The following is a 21,217-nucleotide window of genomic DNA, read 5'->3' as shown; positions in this document are numbered from 1 at the left end:
TAGCAGGAATTCTCCAAATCTGCATTCCAGAGACATGTCCAAATCAATATATTCAAGAGATCTAACACTAAGGAATATTCTAATATATATATGTATATATACATATATATATATATATATATATGATTCATCTGTTACAAATCATGATAGCTAATTTTTCCTTTTTCTTGCTATCATTGGTATATAACTTATTTTATATATTTTGGTTGTAACAGATATTTTGATGGTACTCATTTTAAATTAAATATGTAGTCATATCAAATTGTGCTTTTAATTTGTGTTTCTCGGTTGGATCTTGGTGTCCAGAATCTTTTCATGTACTTATAGTTCATGTAGGTTGTTATGTTAGTTTCTTTTTTCTTTTTTTCTTTTTTTTCGGAGCTGGTGACCAAACCCAGGGCCTTGCAGTTGCTAGGCAAGCGCTCTACCACTGAGCTAAATCCCCAACCCCTGGTTTCTTATGGTTCAATATTAAGAGAGTTTTGTAAGTTTCAAGAGTTTGTTACCTGTCATGTGTAGATGGAAAATATGTCTGGATGTCTTTTCTTTCATTTTCTTAACAGGGTCATTCACTTGGTAAGAGAAGAGTTTGAAGAGAGAGAGAGAAAGAGAGAGAGAGAGAGAGAGAGAGAGAGAGAGAGAGAGAGAGAGAGAGAGAGTTTTATAGCTCTATATTTTACATATAAACCTAGCCACTAAGAGATCCAAATTCCATTTCCTTTCCCTGTGGATTTCCAGTTGTTTCCAAACCACTTACTAAAACAGCTATTCATCCTCCAGTGGGAGTTGTTCGCAGCTTTGTCAAACATAACTCCCATCTCAACTGTATCAATATCTCTTAATACTGAACCATCAGCAAAAAAGGCATAATAAATAACATTATTAGAGAATGATCATAAGTCAGAACAGACTGAGTGAACTAAAAGTACACAAAAGGAAACTCAGCACCATAATCCATCAGACAAATACAAATTAAAGGCACAAATAAGGTATGACTACATATCTGAATTTTCAAACAGTCCCCACAAAAGCAAGCCTCAAATTAAATATCACCCACAGCAAAACAGCAACACCAGATATTTATAGAAATATAATGAACTATTTGGCCATACAACTTATGGTGGCTAGAATGCAGAGTGGTTCAGAGAATGTAAACTATAGCCTGGCAATTTCTTAAGTACGCTTAAGTTACTCATAAAACTTAGCAACTGAAGAGTTAGCTTTTCTTAGAGACATATCTTCTTATGCAGTGGATTATATCCTCATGAGGACATGCACAAATGAGTGTGGTGTTGCAAAAAATTCCAAAACAATAGAGGTCATAAGATGTTTGCAGAAGTGTTAAATTTCAATCCTGATTCAAAGTGTTCATAGCAGACCTATCTTGCTTGTTTGATTATTTTTGGTTTTGTTTTCCTGTGGCCCAAGGGGCAACAAAACAGAGTTGTCCTTCATAAATTACATTATTCGACAAAGTACTACATGCAGATTTTAGAATGCCACTCTCCATCCCTCTTACCCAATAGTTTGTATTATAAATAAATGAAGTATTCTTCCGTGTAACACATAGAAACTTGCTTCAATACCTAAGAAAATAGGGTAGAAAGACAATCACAATGGATGCCATAATGTGAGATGTCATTAGATGACACAGCTTTTGAAATGGAGAACATATCAATGGTGTCAGTGATGGAATCAAGCACAAAAATATATGGGTTATGAAAGGACACTGCAAGGGGACTTTCTGGTAAATATTTCTGTCTCTTAACCAGGATTATGTTGAAAATCAAAAAATATATGAGTATAAAATGTCTCAAAAGCAAACACAGACACAAAGTCTCTCTCTCTCTCTCTCTCTCTCTCTCTCTCTCACACACACACACACACACACACACACACAACACACACACACACACACACACACACAGTATGGGGGTAGAATCTATCACACTTTTAGAACCAACTAGCCAAGTATACACTTAGAGGTCTCCTTTGGTTTGAGGGAAAATTGTGGATGTACTAGAGAATAATCAACACAGCAGTACTGGATTCTTGGCAAGGTGTCCCTTTTCCAAGAAAATGATTCTACACCTTTGTTTCTGGTAACTTGGGACATGGTCTGTAAGATCAGTGTCTGTTGGTAAACAAGAAAAAAGTATCTAGGCCCATTTGAGATAGGACCTTAGATTCTCTTTTAGAAGAAAGTGCTTTGTACTTTCCTTCAAGAAAATCACAGGTTTTGATATTTTCCTACACATCATGATTATATAACATACAGTGACTGAAAAAGCAAATTATGGTTCATGATTCTTATCCCAAAGAATTCTAGAACATTAGTGGTTTTTAATATCTACCTCAAAATGCTTAATAGCAGACATAACAAATTATATGTTTGATTATTATTTTCAATATAGCGTAATTATAATGATAATATATTGTGGATAAGAACATTCTATGTGTATTGTCTATTTTCATAGCTCGCAAAGAGTTAGCCTGTCTTCATTTCAAAAAATGTGAAACTGCTGACTTGGTCATTTACTTTCCTGCTTTTGAAAAGAAAACTTTGGACTCTGAAATGTAAGTGTAGAGAGTAAAGATTACATATTCATTTTGAGAGCATTACAATTTTATGGCTGATTAATAATTAGAACAAATCATAGATGTAAAGTTATGAAAAAAATGAGTATCATTGCATTACCTTTCTTGCATTTTCCTTGGTGATTGCTATATGTCACTGGAGATTTCACCAGAGAAATACATATAACAACTTTTTGATTGGGCATTTGGTTTGTGCTGTTAAACTACAGATTGCTTTCACTAATGATGTCTTTCTCTCTGTCTCCTTCTCCTCCTTCTTCTTTATCTCCTCTATGTCTTCCTTCTTCATGAAAGTAGTGTATTGTTAAGTATTTGCAAATATAAAGCTTGACATAGCTTAATTAATGTATTCACTCAACAAGGACTTGATAGACCTAAAGACTATTTAATATACTTCTTAATGAACAGCTAGAATAGTAATTCCAAAGTCATTGAGCTTTACTTGGGATTTTGCACATTATCAATTATTTTATGCACATATTTATCACTCATATACACAATATGCGGCAGAGTTAGAACTAGAAAAATTTATATCCTATTTCACAACTCATATTTCCTTAAACTGCACTCAATCTCGCTGTTCTTCTGGCATTTGAGTCCTTTAGACTTCAAGAACAAAAGTCAGGGATGGTAACAATGGCATTCCAGAGACTAATAAGCCAAAACATATGGAGTAACATGACGGAATCTTTTGACAAATTCACTTTTACATTCAATATATTTGGCTATCATATATAGCACAATATTAACATGTGAAGATAGTTATAATAATTTTATTCATTACATATAGAAAACAAATGCACAAGCACACAAATTCTTCATACTATGGTAATCGCTAATACATTAGTAAATAAAATTTCATTAGAACTTGAAATGTGACCAAACATATATTTCTTAGCTAAAACAAATGAAATACTTATTCATTCACCTTTTTAATATATTTTAAAAATAAGCAATTGATATATTATCTGTAGTATATCGGCTACAAAAATGAATTTTAAATGTAAACATTTAAATTATATGCCTGTTAAACTATTTGACATATAAAGTTTTCTAATTATAATTAAAATTTTGAAATCTGATGAGATTATAATTTTAATAACTGTATATTTTCTAATATAGTTGTTAATTGCTTATACTATAAATATGGAGAAAAATTTTAAAATATTGATGAATGCATTTGAAAGTCAACAGTGTATCAAAGAAAATATTTTTAAGAAAAGATAATAGAAAATAATAAAAATGCACAATAGTAAATTCAGACTCTAGTCTAGGTAGGTGAATGGAGTAGTTGGTATTTTAAAAATGAATGTCAACATAATAATGAAATACTTGCAAACTATCATATTGAAGATGTCATGAATAATTTAAGATGCAACATTTCACACTAAATTTTGACTACAGTGTTCAAAATCCCTAATACTACTGCTTTATTACTATTCCGGAGAATAAAGTAGCATTTTGCTTTTGTAAATGGGTACATTTAGTCATGACAAGTGTGTAAGGCAAATGGGAATCTAATGTAGTATTGTCAACATTAGAAATATTCATTAACTGTTATCTGGTTACCTATATATCGACTAAGTATTCTATGAAAATGGTGAAACCACAGACAATATGGAAAAATGTTGATAATGTACATGTAGATACCCATTTCAAGACTACTCATAAAAATAAGGAATAGTTAAGTCATCACACAATTACTTTTGTGAGTTAACCACAGGACCTATATATTATATATAAAGTTATCAGTCCTACAACTACTGTTAAGTATTTTTGTGTAATTATTTAATTTTGTATACATGTTTAGCAAATAATATTACAACTAAAATACGATAAAATAATAGAAAAAACATTTAAATACTGAAAAAGAAATGTAAAGGCTAACAACGTCAGAGAAAGAGCACTTCAGTCTTATTCTTGATGCTTCCTTCATGCTTCAGTGTATCAACCATATGCAAAAACAGCTTGAAATAACAACTGGGAAAGGAGAAGGCAGAAAATTGTCCCTTCAAATTCAAAAATTGTTTGAATCAGGAGAAACGATATGTGGAAGAACCTGTCACCTTGTATTGGGTAGGATTTAGAAGTACAATCAAGAGAAAGATGCATTCACTGAAGCCCCTAAGTGACCAAAAGGTAGGTATGAGCCAGAGCCAACAGGAAGACGGTATCCTGGGCATAGATCACGTGAGTTTGATTAACAAATCTGGGGAGCAACTAGAGGATGATCAATCACTCTGAGTGGTTCGATTCAGTGTTTCATAAGCTTAGTCTCAGATTCAGGTGCCTAGAGTCTTCTAAAAGCAGTCTAGAAACAGATGTCTTGAGAGATGTTTTTCTGTTACCCAGATATCACCTAGTCCAGTCAATTAATAGACAGAATTTAGTAAAAAAAATAACAATCTGGAAGCATCAGTTCCGTCTGTTTGGTTACATTTGTAAATATGTTGACTATCTCAACAGCTGGCATGTGGTTTTGCCATCTCTATGAAAACTTTCCAAGAAACCTTCTTCTAAACTCTGATCTGATATCTCCATTATACTTTCCTATGATAAAAGGTTAGGCATTTTAATATCAGATGTAAAGTATTGGACACTTAATTTTCCCCTGTTAAAAATGGGTAAATATTTGATAAGCATGAGAGCGTGTCCTAATATGATCCTTTTGCCGCTGTTCCTACGTTTATGACATCTGTCATCTCTTATGAATAAAGTCCTGCTCCTGTTCTAGTAGATTAACAACTTCTTATCACTTTCAGTTGAAACATAATGACAATTAATTGGTACTATTAGAGAGTCTCTGTTCAGCTAGACAATATTACTCTGTAACGCTGTAACATTGTTGCACAACTTGACCCTGCCTTGTTCTGCTTACTTGGATTAAATAACTAACATGAGGAAGGGGAGCTCTTTCTGATTGAAAATACCCCAAAGGTCTCAGATTCAAGCAATGTCTGCTGAGAAGTTCTTTCTAAAGCACAGGTTGACATGCACGTGGAAATTTATAGCCTTGCCTAGACTTGGATTTGATTTGACACATTTTAAGTGACTTTTAGCAGTTTTCCATTTCACTTTTTACAGTCTGACAACTGAGGATTTAAAAATTCAGGGCTTATTGTAAAAGTAAATTGTTTAAAAATGGTTTGAAGTTTTGGAAATAATGGTTTTGGCATGCAAAAATATTTTGGAGAAAATGAAATAGACAGGCGAAGATTCCTTTCTAGAATACAGTTCCTCCGGGAGAAGTTTGCCTTTATACACCAGGTCTTCCTGAAGCTTGAATTTCCTGCTAAGCATGCGATTTCAAATACACCTTCAATTTTCTCCTCTTTAAGATTTTACGACAATAAGAAGGGATGCAGGCAAAGTGCTTCCTTATGTCATTTTATCTATTATTTGTTGTGGTATGTTTGCGCCTCAAAAAGTGACAGTTTCTTGGTACATCATTGTATGTGTGTGAGTGCATATGTGTGAGTCTCTCTCTCTCTCTCTCTCTCTCTCTCTCTCTCTCTTGTGTGTGTGTGTGTGTGTGTGTGTGTGTCTGTGTGTGTGTGTATGTGTATGTGTAATATGTATGTGGATTGTGTATTTATGTGGGCATGATATGTGTGTGATTATAGAAATATTTCTATGGCAAGTATCTGAAAGAGAGGTGATAGTTTTAAATGTCATTTCTCATCTTCCTTTATTTTAGGCAGTCTCTCTGTTTGGTTTTATATTGTATATACTTTGTTACCTGACATTAGGGCTTCTGGATGATTCTACCATCTCCAAGTCCCTTCATGCCTTTGGAGTGCTGAGATTACGGATGTGGGCTACTATATCCAGCTTTCAATTAGATTGGTTCCAGGAGTCTCAAAACCATCAGGCGAGCTCTTTTATTCACTGAATCCTCTTAGTAGCATTGGATAATCTGTCTTAGTAAAGTAAAGAGCCTTCACAAGCTGGGAAGTTTTCTTCTCCTTCGACTGTGAAAATGGGAGAACAGCTGTTCTAACCACCAGTGATATCTGGCCTTGAGTTTTTATCCCTTTGGATAATAGTCTGCTCTTTGAGTAAACACCTATAAAGCTATAAAGCAAGATTGCTGTTACATAGCAATGGATGTATGTTTTAAAGTCCTCTGATGAAATGGGCAAATGATGTCAAAGTAAAAATGGAGACTTCAGATATGCTCATGTCATACATGCATTTGCTTTTTTCCCCCTATTTGTAAACAGCAGTCTATATTTGAAAGAAAAGTGATGGTGCTATTTTCTTTGGAAGAAAGCATGAAGCATAACGAGGATTCAAGAGGAGAAAATGTTTTAAAAAGTATAAATTAGTAGTCGCAGTCAATTGCTTCCTCATGCATATTTTATGTATTTCTGGACTTTGCTAATTTTGTACACTTCTCTTGCCTATGGCAAACACCTTTAACTCAGTTCCCTTTTTCCTTTGGGGATGGATCAGAAAAATAAATCTTGATATCAAGCTCATTTCAAGATTCTCTTTCTCGCTGAAGCCAGCAGTTTATAGGATTGGTGTTCAGATCTATCAAGCATATGTGAAACTACTTTGATCATTTCAAAATGTCAGTACTGTGAGATCAATAAAGAGGAAAACCTACCCCTGGAATCTTTTTTTATTTTGAGCAAGGAGCATACTATCTTACACTTAAGAAATTTAATTAATCAGGCTGGAGAAAAGCTTGGATGGTAAGACCTTGTTCTTTTCAGATAAAGGACCCAGGTTAAATTCTCAGTTCTCACAGTGTGGATCACAACCTTCTATAGGTCCAGTTCAGGAGGATTCAACACATTCTCCTGTTCTCTGAAAGCACTAGGAACACATGAGGCAAACAAATATACATTCTGGAGAACACCCAGATGCATAAAACACAAATAAAAAATGTTTATTTATTTTTCCTTTTCTATTACTTTATTTGTTTACATTTCATCACCCTTCCCGATTACACCTACACAACCTCCCCTACTGGGATGTTTCTCCTCCTACTGGGTTGCCTTGTTCAGTTTTAATCAGGGGGGGAGAGGTGCCTACTCTTATTACAACCTGAGTTGGCATGCTTGTTTTAAAATCCATGGGAAGCCTGCCCTTTCCTGAAGCCTAATAGAAAAGGGTTGGTTAGGGGTGGTGGTGGGGAGGATTGGTAGGGGATGATAGTGAAGAAACTATGGTTAGGACATAATGTGTGAGAGAAAAAGAAATTAAAAAAATTAAAATAAGTATGGTGCTGGTTTAGTACAATGGCAGTTGTAGGTTCTCTTTAAAAATCCATGGGCCCTACAGATTTTTCACTTGCTTGGTTAGTCATACCAAGATATTTTATATAATTTGTGACTTTTGAGAAGGGTATCATTTTCCTTATTTCTTTCTTAACCCTTTCATCCTTTTAGTGGAGGGAGGCTATTGATTTGTTTGAGTTAATTTTATATCCAGTCACTTGGCTGAGTTGTTTATCAGCAGTAGACTCCTACTCTGGTGGCATTTTTGGGGTAGTGTATGTATACTGTTATATCATCTTCAAATAGTGATATTTTGACTTCTTCCCTTCCAATTTGTATCCCTTTGACCTCTTTTTGCTTTCTGATTTCTCTGTCCTGGATTTTGAGTACTATATTGAATAGGTAGGAAGAGAGTGGGCAGCCATGTCTAGATCCTGATTTTAGTGGGATTGCTTCAACTTTCTCTTCATTTAATTTGATGTTGGCAATTGGTTTGCTGTATATTGCTTTTATGATGTTTAGATAAGGACTTTGAATTCCTGATCTTTCCAAGTCTTTTTAACATAAATGGGTACTTTACTTTCTCAAATGTTTTTTCTGCATATAATGAGATGAACATGTGTTTTTCCCTTTGAGTTTGTTATATAGTAGATTATGTTGAGATATATATATATCTCCATTCCTAAATTCCTGGGATGAAGCTTACTTGATCATGCTGAATGATCATTTTGATGTGTTCTTGGATTCAGTTTGAGAGAATTTTGTTGAGTATTTTGCATTGATATTCACAAGTGGAATTAGTCTGAAGTTCTCTTTCTTTGTTGGGTCTTTGTGTGGTTTATGTATGAATGTAATTGTGGCTTCAAAGAATGAGTTGGATGGTGTTCCTTCTGTTTTCTATTTTATAGAAGAGTTTGAAGAGCATTGGTATTAGGTCTTCTTTGAAAGTCTGATAGAATTCTGAACTAAAACCATCACAATAGAACACTATTCAAGCTATTAAAAACAATGAGTTCATGAAATTTGCAGACAAATGAATAGGACTAGAAAGTATCATCCTCAGTGAGATAACCCAGTCATAAAAGAACACACATGGTATGTACTCTTTGATAAATAGATATTAGGAAAACAGCTTGGAATACCCTTGACACAACTCAGAGACCATATGTGTGTCTAGAAAAAGGAAGACCAAAGTGTGGATGCTTCCGTTCTTCTTAGAAGATTAATCAAAATAATCACAGGAGATAGAGGAAGGGAGAAACCTAAGGGGTAGAAAGGAAGGGGAGGAAAAAAGGATCAGCATCAGGTGAGGGAGGTGATGGGGGAGAAGTACAGTGTGTCAGGAAATTGAATGGATGTGTGTAACAGTGAAGGATGGGCAACTGGGGGTAGCCACTAGGTAGTCCCAGATGCCAGGAAAGCAAGAGTCTCCCAGGATCTAACATGATGCCATTAGCTGAAATACACAACAAAGGGGACAATGTACTTGTAGAGGCCATATCTAGAGGTTAGGCATGATTTCTAGTTGAGGTATAGGACTACCCATGCATCTCAAAAATATTAAGACAAAATTACTCCTGTCTAAAGGAAATGCAGGGACAAAGAGTAGAGCAGAGACTAAAGGAAAGGCAATTCAGAGACTACCCTATCTAGGGCTCCATTATATCTGCATACATCAAACCCAGACACTGGTGGTGATGCCAATAAGCACTTGCAGACAAAATCTGATATAGTTGTCTCCTGAGAGTTTCTGCCAGAGCCTGACCAATACAAATGCAGATGCTAGCAGCCAACCATCAGACTGAGCATGGAGACCCTAATGTAGGAGTTAGGAGAAGGACTGAAGGAGGTGAAGAGTTTGCATCCCCATCAGAAGAAGAACAACAAACCAGACCCCCCAGATCTCTCAGGGACTAAACCACCAACCAAAGAGTACACATGGAGGGACCCATGGTTCTAGCTGCATTGTGTAGCAGAGGACTGATTGCTTCATCAATGGGAGAGCAGGCGCTTGGTTTTGTGGAGGCTCTATACCTCAGTGTTAGGGGAATGCTAGGATGATGAAGTGGGCGTGGGTAGGTGGAGGGGGATGCTCCTAGAAGCAGGGGGAAAGGAAGAGCAGGCGGGATAGAGGATTTTCCAATGGGAAACCAGGAAGGGGGCTAACAATTGAAATGTAAATATATAAAAGAACCAGTTAAAAAACAATCCATGGGCCATTGACTAGGTTTCTTGTACCAGATTTGCTTTTCTTTTTTCCTGAACAAGCCTTAAATCCAACTTTTGTTCTCTTCAAGGTATACATGCCACTTCTGCATCCTTGAAGACATTTTGCCATGCATGCATGCTGGCAATGGTGGTTTATCCACCATAGATGGGTAGCACTATTGGTTGCTTCCCCGCTTTGGCTACCATGAAAACTAGTCCTCAGCAAGTAGGCATTTAGACAGCAAGAAGCTTTAAACTGGAAATTGCCTGATTAGAAGATGAGCGGTATCCTGTATTTTTTGGCTAATATCCACTTATAAGTGAGTACATACCATGCATGTCCATTTGGGACTGATTTACCTCACTCAGGATTATATTCTCAAGATCCATCCATTTGTCTACAAAATTCATGATGCCCTGTCTTTAATAGATGAATAGTATTCCTTTGTATAGATGGACCACATTTTCTTTATCCATTCTTTAGTTGAGGAGCATCTATTTTGTTTTTAGTTCCTGGCTATTTTAACAAAGCTATCATGATCATCGTTGAACAAGTGTGTTTGGGGAATGATGGAGAATCTTTTGGATATATACCCAGTAGTGGCACAGCTTGGTCATGAGCTAGAATTCTTCCCCATTTTCTGAGAAGCTAACAAATTGATATCCAAAGTGGTTTTACAAGTTTGCATATGCTACCTTCCATAGACCCAAAGGAACTAAACAAGAAGGAAGCCACATGCAAGGATATTTGAATCTCACTTAGAAGGGGAGATAAAATAGACATAAGACAGGGATGGAGGTAGGGAATTGGGTAGAAGAGGGGATGCATAGGAGAATGAGGGGATTCAAAATCAGGTGTGGGGAAGGACAGGAAGCCTGGCCCAGATGGGCTTAAAATTAAATGGAAACCTTCAACTGACAGGGGTGGTGAGGTAGAAGGTATCTCCAGGAATAGACAGAGACCTGAGGTGAGCAAGAATCAATAGGAGTATCCTTAGCTGTGACTTACTGGATCAAGGATATGGATTATGAAGAGGCCACCTGTTATAGCCAGAAAGACAACACGTGAGGGCAATAGGGACAGCAATCCACCCACAAAATTTTTGACGCCCAATGTTTTCATCTATAAGAAATGCAAACATTTGGTGGAGCAGAGATTGAAGGAATGGTCAACCCATAGCCAGCCTAAGTTCAGAAACATCCCATGGGCATGAAGCAATCCATCACACTATTAATTATTCTCTGTTTTGCTTGCAAACAGGAGTCTATCTTGGTTGTCCTCCGAGAGGCTCCACCCAGAAGCTGACTAAGACCGATGCAGAGACCCACAGCCAAGCAGTGGATGGAACTTGGAGACTATTATGGAAGAATGATTGCAGCCCCTAAGAGGATAATAATTCCACAGGAAGACCAACAGACTCAAGTAACTGGGACCCTTGGGGCTCTCAGAGACTGAACCATCAATCTAAGGACAAACACAGGTTGGACCTAGGCCTTTCTGCACAAGTGTAGCAGATGAGCGGCTTGGTCTTCATGTGTGTCCCTAACAACTGGAGTGGCAGCTATCCCAAAAGCTGTTGCCTGTTTGTGGGATATGTTCTTCTAGATGAGCTGCCTTGTCTGGCCTCAATGGTAGAGTATGAGCCTAGCCTCACAGAGACATGATCTGTCAGAGGAGAAGGGGTTGGGTGATAGAGGAAGGATTGTGGGAAGGATGATCAGAAGGGGTCCAGTGAGGAAGATGTAAATTGAATAAGTAAAAAAAATTAAAAAAATATATAAAAGTAAGAATTCACTATAAAACCTAACCACATGGGTTTCATCCTGAACTCCGCACTGGACAATGAAAGAAACAGCTCATCCAGTTTTTCATTGACTTCTTCATATGTGCTTTGACACCTCTGCATCTCCACACATACATGTAGGAAAACCGAATACTACAATTATAAAACATTTTTAAATGTCAATTTTTATACTTTTATATGTGCACATGTAATAATCAAGTAATAAATGTTATACTTTTCATTTGGCTGTTACCTATTTTCTTAAAATATGATACTTTGCATGTTTTGGCTTTCTAGTAAATACATTTATTCACTGACCCATACTACAGGAGAATTGCAACATGCAATTATTCATTTATACATTTATTCAATGTATAACTGCCCGATAATGACTAACACTTGGGGTGTCTTTTTTGAATGGTGTAAACGTTTAAATTTCTCTACTAGGTATTATGAAATAAACCAATGGTCATGCTAAATCATTAAGAAAAGAAAAATAAAAAAAGATGAATGAAAATAAATAAAAGAAGAAGAAAAATAGAAACTGACAAATTACTTACGAAGTTTAATTTAGAAACAGAAATGGGGTAGTTTACCACAGCATAATTTGAATATCATTTTATCCTTGAGTCTAAGTTACTTTTCAGTTCATATGATAAAATACCCTTATCAAAGTAACTTAATAAGGAAGCCTTTCTATGTTTTTATATTCATATATAGCTTCGTCTTCTAGCTCACCATTGCAGGGAAATCCAAAGCTGCATGTGCTTAGAAGATCTGGTGTTGTTGAATATGCAGTCTTGGAGACAAGAATGGAGGATGTGTGTGCTTAGATCACCCGTTCCCTTTTGTAAAATTCAGGACCTCGGGTGAAGACATCATGTTACACTTCTTTAAAAAAATTCAATATAGACCTTCTCAGACATGCCTAGACATAAGAAATTCCTAACAGGTGTTCTTAGAGTCTTCCCTCCTGCATAATCGTACATCCTTCCAAATTTGACAATTGACATTAACCATTACAATTGGATTTTAAAGATCCTAAAGAGAAGATACTATGTACCTTACTTTCAAAGAGGAAATTATTCATGATTCTCAATCAAGGTTGTAGGAAAGAAGGCATTGCTTTAAAAACACAGTGTTAAAATATTAATATAGGGGCTGTTTATGTGGAATACCTGTGAAGACCTAGAAGAGGAAGAGAGAGAGGGTGAGACCAAAAAGTTCTTATTAAGCAGCTGCATTCAGATGCAGACCTTTGCTGAATTGAGGGCAGCTCACAGTTGGATATACTTTCACGTCTTTTCCTATTCATAAGAAGCACTTTTCTCTCAGCTATATCAAAATGGTGCTACTTCCAGTCAAAGGCAGGCGCTTGCTTTAATTTAAAAGGAACACGCTTGAACAAGAAGTTATTATACTACTCACTCAGTACAGCATGCCCTACAGAAAGATCAGGGCAAATTCCTCCACAAGGGTTTTCGTTTCAAATAACTTTAGAGACCTGAGTGTTGCAGATTCATCTCCATGTGTGATTGGTCTGATTTGACTAGCAGAAGGCTAGGATTTGAGAATGGAATGCTTTGCCTCTGAGTCATACAGAAGAAGGTAGAAGCATTGTTCAAGCATTGCTTGCAATGAAATTCATGTTCTTTTGGTGCTGGACGACGTTAGCTCAGGAGAGAACCTTTTGATGGTAGACATTGTCAACTGATTGATGAATTCATTCTCCTCGAAATATGTGTAGCACAATGAATCAGTGATGAAGAGGTCAGAAACTGTAGGTTTATATTTAACTACAGTTTATATGTGAGAAATAACTCAATATAGCTACACAATTGATATTATAAGTCACCCCCTTTTTATTTCCACATTCTATCAAAACAAACAAACAACAATCAACTTCCCTCCAATACTAAAACAAATACCCAGAAACAGCAAAAGCAAGCCTTTTCTTTGGTGTGACTAGGGAATCAAACATACTGAGATACCATTTTTCCTTCTTGAAAATAACCTTTAACATTTGTATACTCTAAAGCATTTTTAATAATGAAAGTGAAGGTTTTGAATTGCAAGAGCAAATATTTACCTTGAAAATTCCGTGTTCTTCTGCATTTGCATCATTATGACAAGGCTAATAATGTAATGGATTTAGAATTATATTTTACTTTTGAAATGGGATGATCCAGTGGTTTGTACTATAAACTGAGTCCAAGTGTAAAAATTTCTAGGACAAATAAGTCTTTTGGGTTTCAGACTGAGGAGAATAACAGTAATTTTTAGTCTTTTGTGGTAGCTTAATTTTTCTTAAGAGAGACAAAAACCCATATCATTAATATAATTAAGAAATAAATAAACAAATGTTGGGGAGACGACTCAGTGAGTAATGTGCTTGCTATGCAAACAGAAGGATTCAAACTCAATTCTTCAAACCTATAAAAAGGCAGATCCAGTAACCTAAGTCATCTTTACTAGGATGGCAGAAAGCAAATTCCATGAAGTTGAGTACAATGTAGACGGTTATATACCACAGTGAGCAAGGATCAACAATAAGACCCCGCTGAAACTCTAGCGGGGGGCTTTTTTGGCCCCTAAGTTGTGCTCTGACCATTGTTTCCAAACCTTTTTACACATGTGCTCCCCATTCACACATACTGTACACATACATACATATGTGTGTATAACATACACATGCAGATCAACATAGTCATATCATATACAAATACAAAGGTAAAGTAAGTAAATAACCATGAAAAATTAATATATGATTCAATGGAACAATTAGATGAAAAGGCATATAATCAATGAAACATCTGCATGATTTGCAGTTATTTTCCTGTTTAAGAGTATTTTCTCACTGAATTAGTAAAATCTGTTGCAGACTCCTTCTTTATCCCTGAAATAATAAGCTCATTACTCTGGTAAATAAATGAAATGAATAAATAAAAGGAAAGCTAAAATCAGTGGGGATTTCCTTTCCAGATTATTAATAAATTGAACATCCCTAATACCAGTGCAAAATATTAATGTCATCAGGAGGTGAAAGCAACAATTACACAGAAGTACAAAATGGAGAAGATAAGTGGCAACTGGTCCCGCTAGGTCATGTTAGAAGTACCTAGAATGGGCCACAGCCGTCTGAAAAGTGAATGGATTAAGAAAAGTCCGTGCACTACAATAGTACCCATGAATACTCTCTCAAGAACAGAGGTGATTAGGAAGGATGTGTGAAATGACAAACAGAATATTCCACAAAAAGGAAAGGGCCAGAAGGCCTTGCATGTAGAGAAAGAAATATGTATTAGGAAAATTAATGGCATCTGTGTCAGAAGATGGGTGCAAGAGACAGTAACAAAGCTTAATAAAGAGATTACAGTGACGTGATAGCATAGGTTGAGCAAAATAAAACAGGCAAACGAGTCTGTGGCAGACAAGAATGTCAGTTGTATAGGACTAAGGACTGGTGTGATTGGAAAGATCCCAGTTTTCCCTCAGGAGTCCCTGGTTTGGGATGAGTGGCAGCTAGCTAGTGGGACATCAATTACTCTTAAACTCTAAAATGATGGTTTGCTCTAGAGAGGGATGGCTCTACCTTGGCTTCCTGACAAAGTGTAAATGTTTAGCACTACTTACTAAGCTTGAAGAGATCAGTAAAGTCTGATACCTTAATTAAAGGCTGGCCTGGAGATTTTTTTCCAGGAAATTGCTATGGGAATGCAATAATCAAATCACCTTAATGCACACTTATCTCGAAGAAAACAACTGTACTTCTTAGTTTTATAATCCCAAGACATTTTTAATAACTGAATACACATTTAGACTGTAACAAAGGTCTTCAAGCCTGTGTTGTTTTATCCACCAGGAATACCTTTCTGTCATACAGAGACACGAACATAAATGCTCAATGTAAATTAGAGCTTTTGGAAATGGTATAGAAAAGTTAAGAGCTGAATGCTGAAGTCAAGTTTTTACTGTCCTCTCCTTACACTATTGCCGCAGAGTCCTTGGTGACACTTGAAAGAAATCATTCCTCATTCAAAATTCATTACATTTTAATTGCAGATTTATTAACAAACCGGCGGCTTTGTATTGATTTCTGTAGGATGTTGTGGAAACTGGGAACAGCACAGAGCACCTTGTAAGCTGACAGCACTTCACACTAAGTGGCCAGATATTGTTACATCCAAACACTTGACACAGAGCAGAGCACCACAGAGAAGCATGGATGGAAAATGTACTCTCAGAAGATCTAAGCAAAGGCAAAGTGTGCAGTGGTGGCCCAGAGTTCACTGTGACTAGCTTTGATGGAAGCAATCACTTTTGTGATACTTAATGTCACTCACTGAATGTGCCTGAAATCTGTATTAGCTTCCTCAGAAGCAAAAAATGTAGCCCCTGAGGCATAGTAAAGGCCAAAATAATCAAATCCTGAGAATCTACTTTACTTGTCATCATGTGTGCACTACCTCCCAAACAGATTGGATACCCTTCCCCATTTCCCAATGAAAATGGAAACTTAAGTCCCGATTCTAAATAAAAATCTGTTTTATATGAACGTACCCATGATCAATATGTCAGTTCTGATGCCAGTATTATACAGATGAAAATAAGCATATAGTGTGTTAGTTAGCATTGAGACTCTTTCAAATAAAGTGTGCCTTGGAGGTTTTCCTTCTCTCCATCTCCCCTGCTGCCCTGGGTCACCCTGTAGCCTTTCATCAAATTCTTCCTTTCTTAAATCCCATGCATATTTTTGGCCATGCCCTTACATTGTCTCATTGCCTAAATTATCCACTTTGGTCTCTTTTCTCTATTTTCAAACTGCAATGATTGTAGAGTAGGATCTGCATGTAAGAAAGAATCGAATGCTCCCCAACCTCTTTGGCTATATTTTAGAAATATATTTTTAGGTCCATCCATGATTTAAAGTTTTTACAGCTAAATTATGTCTGTTTTGGTGTATGCATTGTGTTTTCACTCTCCATCCATTTTTTCGTATCCAGAGCCAGATAATATTTCACAATTCTTAATTCAATAAGAATAGATAGAAAGAGAAAGCAAGACAATGAGGGAGAGAGAGAGTGAGAAATAAAAGAAACAAAAACCAAGTAAAGGCTCATCAATAAACCATTACACTCATAGAAATGAGACTCCTATTCTGGCAAGGGTAAGAATATGCAGCAAAAAGGAAAACAAACAAAAAAGCAATACAAACAAACAAACAACCCCCCCAAAAAAAAGAAAAAAACAGGCAGTGCCATTTGAAGCTAGATTATCTCTGAAGATGTGAAAAGAAAAATAGAAAGATTCCTGATATAGGCATTTAAACTCTCTATTCTTAAAAGCATCTAATTTTGAAAAAAGTTATATAAATGTTTTCTTTCTGCCTCTTTGGGATTTCAATCTTCTACAATCCAGAAATACCTTTTCCAACTAAAAATGGATAGAATGTATCCCTTGCAAACCAGAATAGAAGGAAGAGGAGGAGGACAAGGAGGAAAGTTGGAGAGGCCCCTAGTTTGTTATTCTCTGTGGGTTGTCGAGCACAGCTTTCTTAAGCAGCAACCGGCAAACCTTTAGCCCAATTCAGCTTGTTTTTTTCCACTAGTACTACTTTGTGTTGGGCTAACAATGTAGCTGCCATTCATTACCAGCATTGTCTAGAGCCTTTGTATGAAAATTGCAATGCAATGAGGTTCTGAGGATGGGCCCTACAAATCCATACCGGTGGCTTTTGGTGATGGAGAGAGACCTTAGCTGGTAAGTTTGCAAAGCCTCATTACATAAGGTCCCTTACCATCTGAGGCACTGCAGAGAGTTCCTATGAGCAAGATCAGCTTCAGATGTGTTCCTATGACTTTGGATCTGCCAAACGGAGAGATCCACAAACCTCTTTTGACTCATCATTAACTTTCCAAGCAAATGCTGTTCATTTAGTACCAAACACACAGTCCTACTAAAACCAGAGAATCATATTCTAATTTGAAAATTCTTTTTGCTCATTTGTTCAGTGGAGTTGACCTTAGTCATGACAGTTTTTACTAACATCTAAGGTTTCTTTGTCTTATATAATCTTTTTGTATTTGCAATAAAGCTATTTGAGTTCAGGCATGGCAATTATAGAATTTATTTAGACCTATTAAATATAATTAATAGAAAATGTTTTTAAATTATATTATGAAATACACCTTAGAATATATATTTTCAAAAATATATTTTACAGAATAATGGCACTTAAGTAACTTTGTCTATGCTGTTAGAAGGCTGTTAAATTGCTAGACACAGAAAGATGACTTAACAAAAACTACCCTTTCAGAGTTTACTGGTGTCATTATTAGGCCAGGAAACTTAGGTACTCAAGTATGTGATAATGAGTGCACAACAAAGTACATATTTCTAAAGAAAATGCTAGTCTGTGAGCTCAGGAAAATCTACCCAATATGTTGTTCAAAATTCCACTCTCTCCCACATTTGTCTCCCTTATTTCTGTCTCATTCTTCCTTCTTCCTCCCACCCCTTTTTTTCATTGTTTTATTTTTTTCTGTTTTGTTTGATAGGACAGGGACACACATGGCAGTGTATCCAAGACTTGGTGAAATGTTCCTACGCCAAACAGGTTGGCCATGAAGTCCTTGCTGTTCTCTTGCCTTTCTTTCTCCTTTCTGCAGGAGTTACATGGACCTCAAACCTTTGTGGAGCCATGCCTGCCTTGTATACCAAATGTGTCCATATTTTTATGAAAAAAAAAAAGAGTATCTGGGGATTTATTCATGACCTAGATCTCTAGGATTTTCTCTCAAAAAGTACATTAGCCCACTTACCATTAATGAGACTTCACACATCAATTGATGGGAACAGAAGTAAAAGCCCACAGCCAAAAATTAAGCAGAGATGAGGAAATCTCACTGAGCAGTGGAGGAAGAATTGTAGAAGCCAGACTTGTCAAGGACACCAGAAGGAAACCCACAGAATGAACCTACCTGAGCCCATAGGACCTCCTAGAAACTGAACTTCCAACTAAGGAGTCTGAATGCCCTCAGCACTCAGGTTATACTTGTGTAGCTTAATCTTTCTATTTTTAGGATTTGTATATTTATTATGTATGCAGCCTTCTACCTGCATATATGCATGGAGGCCAGAAGAGGGCACTAGGATCTCATTACAGATGGTTGTGAGCCACCATGTGGTTGCTGGGAATTGAACTCAGGACGTCTGGAAGAGCAGCCAGTGCTCTTAACCTCTGAGCCATCTCTCCAGCCTCTATGCAGCTTAATCTTATTGTGGGGCTCCTAACAGCTAGAATAGCATCTGTCTCTGACTCTGTTGCCTGCCTTTGAATCCCTTTCCTCCTATTGAATTGCCTTGTCTAGCCTTAATAGGAGGTGCCTACTCTCTCTGCAACTTGATATCCCATGGCTCATTGATATCTATCCAGGCTGCCACCTTTACTGAGGAGAAATAGAGGAGGAGTGGATGAAGGACTGAGAACACGAAAGATGGGGAAGGGGATGGGAATAAAGGAAGGAAGGAAAACTGTGCTTGAGATGTAAAAAGAAATCAATCAATCAATCATCAATCAATAAAAATGCAGTCCCTTAGCTATCAAACTATATTGCCACACCCAAATCCTCACCTAACTCCCAATAGTTCTATATTTGTGGCCCACCTAACATATTGGGTCAGTTAAAATCAGATTCCATCCTGAAAAGGAGAACATAAAATAAAAATTACTTTCTATATCTATATAACTTAAAACTCTTAGACCTTTGATGTTAATTCTTCTAGATAATTTCTGAAGGGCAGCAGTAAAAAACCAACTGGAATGATTCATAGACTTCCTTCAAAAATACTAAAACTTAACCAAACCAGTTTCTCTTTTTTGAATATTTTTGACTCACTGAACTTGCCAGCTATGTTTTGGTCTGTGGGGAAATTTTCAGAAAGAGAATAGCTTCATTTCAGTTCTATTGTATGCAGAGAAATTTGTAAGATTTGATTAAATTGTTTCTTTCAATGAAAGTTTTCAGACAATCGCATTGGGACTTTTGTGGTGGCATCCCTGTTATCTTCCATGTCCACATGGTCATACACAATTAACACAGAATTTAATAATGCATTTAAATCAGAGCCCTTAATATGTCTTTAAACTTTCAAATGATAATGTTAGTCTTCTTGACTCTTCTTAAAATACTTGACAATATACTAACAGTAGTTTGCACATTGATGTATGCCCTAAGCTCACTTTGCAAGAATAAATTTATATATTAGCCTAAAGATTTTCATTTTTACATTCTTAAAGCTGAAGAACCCTATCGCTCAACAAGTGTGTTTTATTGCTATAACTAACACCCATAAAATAATAATGTACATAATTATATAATTTATTGAGTTTCTATAGCATTCCCAGAATTTGACATAATTATTCTTTTCGAAATAATCCTTCAAGACACTATTGATTCCATTTCACTTAGGGAGCCAAACAAAATCTGTGTGAAAGATCTTGATCAAGATTATATGGTTTGATATTGACATCTGTTTAATTTTAATGGCCCTGAGCCTTTGAGTGAATCATGCTATGGGATTATGGGGGATACTGAGATATATGTGAACAGAAAAATATTCACGAGTAGGGAGTTATTGCTTGAGTATGACTATTCATCTCGATCTCCAATACCCTTTAACGTAAAATGTTCTTCTGTTGATAAGGTATTTTAAAAATTATCTCATTAAGTGTGGCTATTCCTGTAAAGTCAACTTCCTGATAAATACTGGTCATTTTCATAACAAATCATTAACAGTCAATTGTGCTGAAGTATAAAAATCTATACGGGAGTATATATTGTGTTTCACACACACACACACACACACATACACATACACACACATACACACACAGATACACACACACACACACACATACACATACACACACATACACACACAGATACACACACACACACACACACACACATGCGCGCGCACATGGGCACACACAGTTACTCAGACACACCAATCAGAGATTATAGACAAAGACTAAGATCAGTTACTTATAAACTTTCTTCCTTGTATTACTATATGTGATTTCCCAGAATTATCTATTTATCAGGAAGTAACTGTGTTACTATAATAAAATAAAAGGCAGTTTAAAATTCCGTTTTTCTTCCTTAGCAGAGTATCATGAATGGCTTTAGAAAATGAACCCAGCATATGTTTATTTTTCAAGGGATTAAAATTAATTACTGAGAAAGCATCTTCAGAGTGACTTATGATTTAACTCAACTAAAAGCACATTTGGGTTATATTCAATCCTATTTTCCCATAACAAGATTGACTATGGTCCTGAACTAGAGATATTCCACTAGACATATTTTCTTTCCTTTTGATACTTTACTTACCTTC

The sequence above is a fragment of the Rattus rattus genome, chromosome 7, assembly GCF_011064425.1.
Source record: "Rattus rattus isolate New Zealand chromosome 7, Rrattus_CSIRO_v1, whole genome shotgun sequence".
NCBI lineage: Eukaryota > Metazoa > Chordata > Mammalia > Rodentia > Muridae > Rattus > Rattus rattus.
This window is presented reverse-complemented; position numbering follows the sequence as displayed.